The sequence below is a fragment of the Neophocaena asiaeorientalis genome, unplaced genomic scaffold (genome assembly GCF_003031525.2).
Source record: "Neophocaena asiaeorientalis asiaeorientalis breed wild unplaced genomic scaffold, Neophocaena_asiaeorientalis_V1.1 scaffold303, whole genome shotgun sequence".
NCBI lineage: Eukaryota > Metazoa > Chordata > Mammalia > Artiodactyla > Phocoenidae > Neophocaena > Neophocaena asiaeorientalis.
Window position 1 is genome coordinate 721518 of NW_020174420.1, and position 6438 is coordinate 727955.

At 59.6% G+C, this 6438-nt stretch overlaps 1 protein-coding gene across 1 annotated transcript in view; it reads left to right on the forward strand.

Annotated features, from left to right (window-relative positions):
* The window catches only part of CYP26B1 (cytochrome P450 family 26 subfamily B member 1), a 16749-nt gene that overhangs the window by 5076 nt on the left and 5235 nt on the right, over nt 1-6438 (forward strand). The window lies entirely within an intron of this gene.

A 6438-nucleotide genomic window follows, 5' to 3' on the forward strand; every position in this document is an offset into this window, starting at 1 on the left:
AAGGGGCTCTTGAAGTGGTCTTCCCATCTGCTTCACTAGAGCAGGAAGCAGCTAACAGAGCCCGGGGTCAGATGGGAGGGTTCTTGGGAGTGGCTGGGAGGGGGCCCGTAGGCTCAAGAATGGGGGCTCTTCAAATATGCCGAACACTCCTTTTTTTCTTAGTCTTTGTGACTCCACCAAAAGCGTATTTCAAAGAGTTAGGAGAGAGCCTGAGCCTCAGAAACCCAGCTCCAAAGAATGTGGCTGCTTTCTCATTTTATCTTTATAAAGACTTTGACAAGAACGCAACTACTGTCCCTTTCTCACAGAAGAGGAGCCTGAGGCTTGGAGAGATTGAGGGACTTGAACCAGGTCGGGAAAGGAAGAAAAGGCAGGGCAGGGCCTGCAACACGCATCCATGGGAAGAGTTGTTTCTAAGCCACCAAGTAGAGCCCTCCTCAGCCCTGCCCACCTGGGGCTGCCAGAAGCTGAGGGTCAGGGTGGAGGTGGGGAGGGAGTGCTGGGGGGAAGAAGGCTTGGTCAGGACCTGAGTGTGAGACCCTGGGGGTGCAGAGGGCTTTGGGGAGAGGCTGTTGCCCTGCAGTTCCCTGCACCCTCTGCCTGACTTGGCTTTGGGCCTCCAGGTGGGGAGGGCCCTCCTGGAAAGCTCCAAGGTTTTGGCTTACATTATCCATTTGGGAGGAAGTAGGGGGGCACAGATGAATGCTGCTGGAGGAATACACAGGGGAGGAAGCTGGAGTGAGGGACAGGGTGAGGGGGTGGGACCTGGGTGGGGCCAGAAAGGAGGACCACAGATGAGGCATAGATAGTCTCTCTCTTTCAGGCACCCTTGCCCTCTAGCACCTTGCGGATAAGGGAGCAGCCAGAAACCAGCTCAGCCTGATAGAGGCTTGGGAACCCAAAGCAGGGTTTCTGTGTGCTAGTTGTGTGCTTGCTATGTGGCATGTGTGTGGGTCCTATGTTAAATGGGCAGATGAAAATATCCTTCCCCCGCCAAATCTCTAATCGATGTTCCATAAACTTAAGTTTACTAAGTAGCAGGCCTTAGATTAGATACAAGCATAGAAGCTAGAAACTTGGTCCTTGCCCTTAAGAAGTAGAATCTAGCTGGAGAGATGAGAAGAGAGTACTCAGAGGCACACAGGTTGGTCCTGGAGAGAATGGCCAGTCTGCTGGACCCAATGCCCAGTGGACCCAACTTGGCCAGGGTGGGGACTGCCCTGTGCCACTCACACTGCCTTAGCCAGCCCACGCTGCAAGCAGGGACCTGGCTGGAGAGCGGGCTGCTGGGCCAGGCCCAGCCTGGTTAGGATGTACTCGCAGGAAGTGGGGGCCAGGTGTGCTGAGGCCCCGCTGGCGGGGAGCTAGGACCGTCACTATTTCCACTGGGGCTGCTACCCCACCCCTTCTCTGGAGGTCTGACCAGGTGTGCTGGGAAAGGGGTTCCTCACAGCCACCACTGCACTCCAGGTGTTTGTCCAGTCTGCCCTGGTGGTCTAGGGCCAAGAGGGAGGGGTAGGGTTGCCAGGGAGAACGTCCAGAATACCTCGCCCAATCTAACAGAATCCTCTCTGGAAGCCAGGCCTGTGTCCCTATAGCTGCGACCTCAGATTCTGTCCCTCATCCTTTGTTACCCCTTCCCTACCTGGGGCCAGGAGGTCTCTGGTTCATGGGGGAGGGACTGCATCTCTCTTTGTATGCAAAGAAGCTGGGAATTGCCCTGGAAGGGTGGATGGAGTCTGATAGGGAAGATGGGGCGGGAGGGTTACCAGAGAAGGGGGGTGGTTGTCATGGGTAGTTCTGGAAGCATCCAGTGCCCAACCCCACACACCAGGATCAGGCATTTCCTCTTTTCCTCTGGAGATAGGGCTGGGCCTCTTTGCACCAAAGGGCCAGCATCTTCGGGGCATTTCAGGCAGTGGCCTTGAGATTCTGTCAGAGAACTTGGAGTGCATCCCAAGGATGAACTTAGCTTTGGAACTCTGGACTGGAGAGACCCTAGGAGTGGTCTTCTTGCCCCTCCTACCCTGACCCCTGGCGTCAGGGACTTCTGTGCCCGTGGCTGAGGTGGGGATAGGAATTAAGAAGCCTGGCCTGCCCACCCACTGATCCTCACTGACTTGGCCTTTGGGCCCCGTCCTGGCTCGGGGAGGAGCTCAGGCTCAGGGTTACCGCACTCGCCTCAGAAATCCTCTGTAGGCTTGGGTTTATGTCGGGATGGAGAGGCCAGGAGGTGCCTCAGCAAGAGGGCAGAGCCAAGAGGGCCCATGGTCATGGGGTCCTGGGGGAGGCTGGCTCAGACTGGCTCCAGGTGGCCTTTGAACCACTGCACAGCCTCTGGCTTCAAAGTCATGTCTGCCAGGCTCAGCTCAGGGCAGAAGTTTCCACCTGTGTGGGATGGGAAGGCAGTGGCATGGCCAGGCAGCCCTGCCACTGGGAGCTCTGTCCCCACCCCCTGGCAGAGGCACGGAGCCTTTGTGCTGTCAGCGGAGGTCCTTCACCAAAAATTACTGTAGCATCAGGGGCTGCTGAGGGGGCAGGTGGCAGGAGCGGATGTCTCTGAAGGTCAGCGGGGGAGGGTGCCCACGGCCAGCCACCAGGGCGCCTGGGAGTGGGCTCCTCCCTCTGCGTGCCCTTGTGTCAGGCAGGGGTGAGTGGTGTGGGCCCTCCCTTTCACCCCCCTCCGCGTCCTTTTCCCAGGGCAGGGTGGGGTCCAAGGCTGTGATGCTGTGATGCTCGCTCTCCCAGCCTTGGGAGACAGTTGTGGCCTTGGCTGGAAGTGGGGAGGCTTGGCTGGGGTCTGCTCTGGCCCTGATCCCTCTAAGCCAGTTGTATCTGTTCCAGGTTCCTGGGGCTGAAGGGCAGGGCGGGTGTGCCTCCAGGGGCTGACAGAGTAGCCGAAACAGCTGGCCTTACCCTCAGAATAAATTTGGGCCCTAGAGGAGCGTCCCCTTCTAGCTCTTAGATACATCAAGAGCCCCCAGGACTGGTGGAGGGTGGCTCAGTGGGGTTTGGGTTGGTGGGAGGCAGGGTGTTCAGGGACCCTGGTGAGTGTGGCCAGTTGTGCCCCAGACTGTGACCTTGGGAAAGCCCTTCCTTCTTCGGGCCTCAGCTTTCTCAGGGGGTTTTTCTATGCTTGGAGGAGGGATAGGAGGGTCTGGACAGAACTCAGAGCCCGGCAGGTATGTGGCAAGTGCTGCTCTCTCCCCTCGTCCACAATGTGCTTTTGTTGTGTGTAGAAGAGTTGGGGGGACAGTCAGAGCCGGACTCGAGCTGGGGACAGATACTCTGCCCACAGATGCTAGGGACCCAGAAGGGGCATACCCAGGCTGGGGGATCTGGCCAGCCTCTCCCAGTCAGAGGGGCCGAGTGGGGACTGGCTCTGGAGGCAGCCAGGGTGGAGTGGAGGTCCAGTGGAAATGCCAGGCAGCTGAGGGATGACGTCCTTTCTTGTCCTCCCCCTACTTGAGCATAAAGTACGCACCTTGGCCTCACCCCTGCGCTGTTCGGACAGCTGCCTCTGCGGCTGCCCGCCCTCTGTTATTCTTTCCACTCCTCAGGCCGCGGCCCTGGTGGCTTGGCGGGGTGGCCTGCCTAGGCCCCCACCCTCCCGGGCAGCTGCCTCCATTCCTCCCAGTCTGAGTCACTGGACCAGGGAGTGGGTCCCCTCTCTGGCTCTTCCTGCTTCTGAGGCTGCCCATCCTTCTCTCCATCCATCCACAGCTGCCAGTTGAGAAGGGGAGGTTATCGGGCTGAGCGGGTTAGCGTGCAGGGTCATGGGGGTCCAGTGAGCGACTCCCCTCCCAGGGCGCTGGCTAAGAGGCAGGAGTGGGGAGGGAGGCCTGGGGGTGTGGGGGAGACATTTGTAGGAACAATTATACGGAGTTTGAGCCTTGACAAGCCCCCTGGTGGTTCCCCCGACCCTGGTTATGGATTCAGCTTTTATTACACAGGGAGAGCGAGAACCCAGGATGTGGGCTCTTGAGCCAACTGCATTGTTGGGAAAACCCATAGAGGTTGGGGGAGGGTTTCCAAGCACATCCTTCAAGGCCAGAGCCCGTCCTGGTCGGGGTATGTGCCTGGAGTTCCCAGGTCTCCCGTGCACTTCTGCCCTGCTCTCCCCAGTGCCAACCCTGATGGGATGTCCATACCTGCTTCTCCCTGTGCAGGGCTCTGCCCGAGCCAGGCTGGTTCCTGGTGACCTTTGTCCAGCATTCTTGGCTCACTTGTGGGAATTCCAAGGGAAGCCCCAGAGGGAAACAAAGCAGCCCTGGCTCCTGCTGCAACTGCGGTCAGGCCGTGGGCTCTGGGGCCTCTGGGAACCCTTCCCCTCTTCACGATGAGCTGCTCCGCCGGTGCCTTCACCTGTGCCCAAGTACTGACCCTGATCGCCCCCACGTGCCCAGGCCTTCCTGTGCCCTGGGCAGCACCTCCGCCTCCTCCTGGCCTTTGTGGTGGGCGGTGGTTTCTGGACTGCCCTGGCTTTGGGAAGTGCCCACGTTGTTAACCCTGGGCACGGTCCCAGGGATGAGGCCCTGGAGTTTCCCGGCGCCTGGGAGGCTCTGATGCCTGTGGAACAGCTGAGTGGGAGGCAGGGGCATGGACTTGGTGACCACCGAGCAAAGCCCCTTGAGCCTGGAGTGCCCGCAATCTGCCTTTGCTCGGCTTCTCATCTGGGTAGTTTCTCCACCTCTGGGGGCCTCTGAGGAGAATCATGGGACAGCCAGGAGGAAAGGGACCCCAGAGCATCCAGTTAGACTCCTTTCTGGGTCAAGGTAAGAGCCCTGGTCGTGGCTGAAATTCTTTCAGAAGCCCCACCCTGGGGGGCCTGCAGGTGCAGGCTTTCCTGCAGTCATTTCAGCTCCTGACCTTGCTCAGGGCCCCTTCCCACCTAGAGGTCAGGTGTGGAACCCCTGCCCTTGGAATCGCTCTGCCCGGTCCCAGGTCCCCTTGGGTCCTTCCTGCTCTCCGTGGCCCCCAAGGCTGGAGAAGGAGCGATTCAGCCGGCCATCGCTAGAGGGCGCAGGGAATGTAACCTTTGGGACAGACAGGGCAAGGCTTGTCCCTGGGTCCTGTCTGGCCACTCCCCGGGGTGCAGTGGGGTCCCTCAGAGCTCCGCCTTTGGTAACCTTGGGATGGCCCTTCCTGAGCCACCGTAGCGCATACGAGGTGTGTGAGTGGGGGCCTGGCAGGCACTTTCACCAGGTGACTGTTGCCGTGCCAGATTCTGGGCTTCTTTGAGGGGATAGCGTCTACTTAGGGACACACAGATACTGGTGTTCGTGAGATCTGTGCATTGAAAGGGACCACAGAGATCACCTGGTTCAACCTTACCAATTTACAGATGAGGAAACCATGAGGCCGCAAGGTGACTTGGCCATGATCCCACAGTAAGTTGGTGGATGATCCGGGAATAAAACTCGGGTTTCTGGGTGCCCAGCCTGCCTTTTCCCACCACCCACTGCATCTTCGGAGCCTAGCTGGCTTTGACTTCGGCTGGTCCTGGTCGGCATGGGCCTCTGCTTGATTCCCCCTCCACATGCCCACCTTTGGGTCCAGGTGTCCTGTGTGCTGGGGGCCCTGACCAGCCCCTGCTACGTTCCCTCCAGGGCAGTGCCCTTGACTCTGACCTAGGTTGGCTGGCTTTGGCCAGACATGGCCCCCCTGCCCCTGCCTGCCCTACCTCCAGCCTCCCCACCGACACCTGGCAGCCATTATCATCCTGCATCCCTTGTGAGCCTGCTTGGCTCCCACGGACCACTTACCGCTCCTTCTGTGGGCTCTTTGCTGTTTCATAAGGGCCCCTAGCAGGCCAGTGATGGGCTCTGGGGCAGGGCCCCACTCCTACCCGTAAAACTCCTAGACCAAGAGTGGAACCTGGCATCCTAAGGACACTAGGGTCCAGGGGGGTGGGGCTGAGGCAGAGAGCACCCTGGCGGGAGGTGGCCCTGGAAATTCCCGGGGCCCTCACAGCTGAGCAAGGTGTGAGTGACCTGGCCAGGCCTGGGCTGCCCCTGGCCACCTCCCCTCATCCTTCTACATTTCAGCCGTCCCTTAGCAGCAGGGGCAGCCCCAGACAGTGCTGGCTTTTCTGCCCCTCACCGGCCTCCTTCCCTCCCTCCCTCTGCCCACCGGGAATTTCGGAATGAAAGTGCTATTGTGAACGCCTGGCTGGGCCACTGAAGGGCCAGCACTGTTATTTCTGCAAACCAGCCCTCCCATTAGCCATGCAGGGCTGAGGCCAGGAAAATGTTACCTTTTCCTCCTTGAGCTGACTGCAGGGGAAATTCTCACATTTACAGTTTGTGCGGTGGTTGTGTTTGGGGGCAGGAGGGGAGGGTGGGCGCGTGTGTGTGGTTTGCGTGGGGTTGATGGGGGTGCGGCTAGAGGAGTACTTGTCTCCTTCCTCTGCGCTGCCCGCGCCCCCCCCCCCCCCCC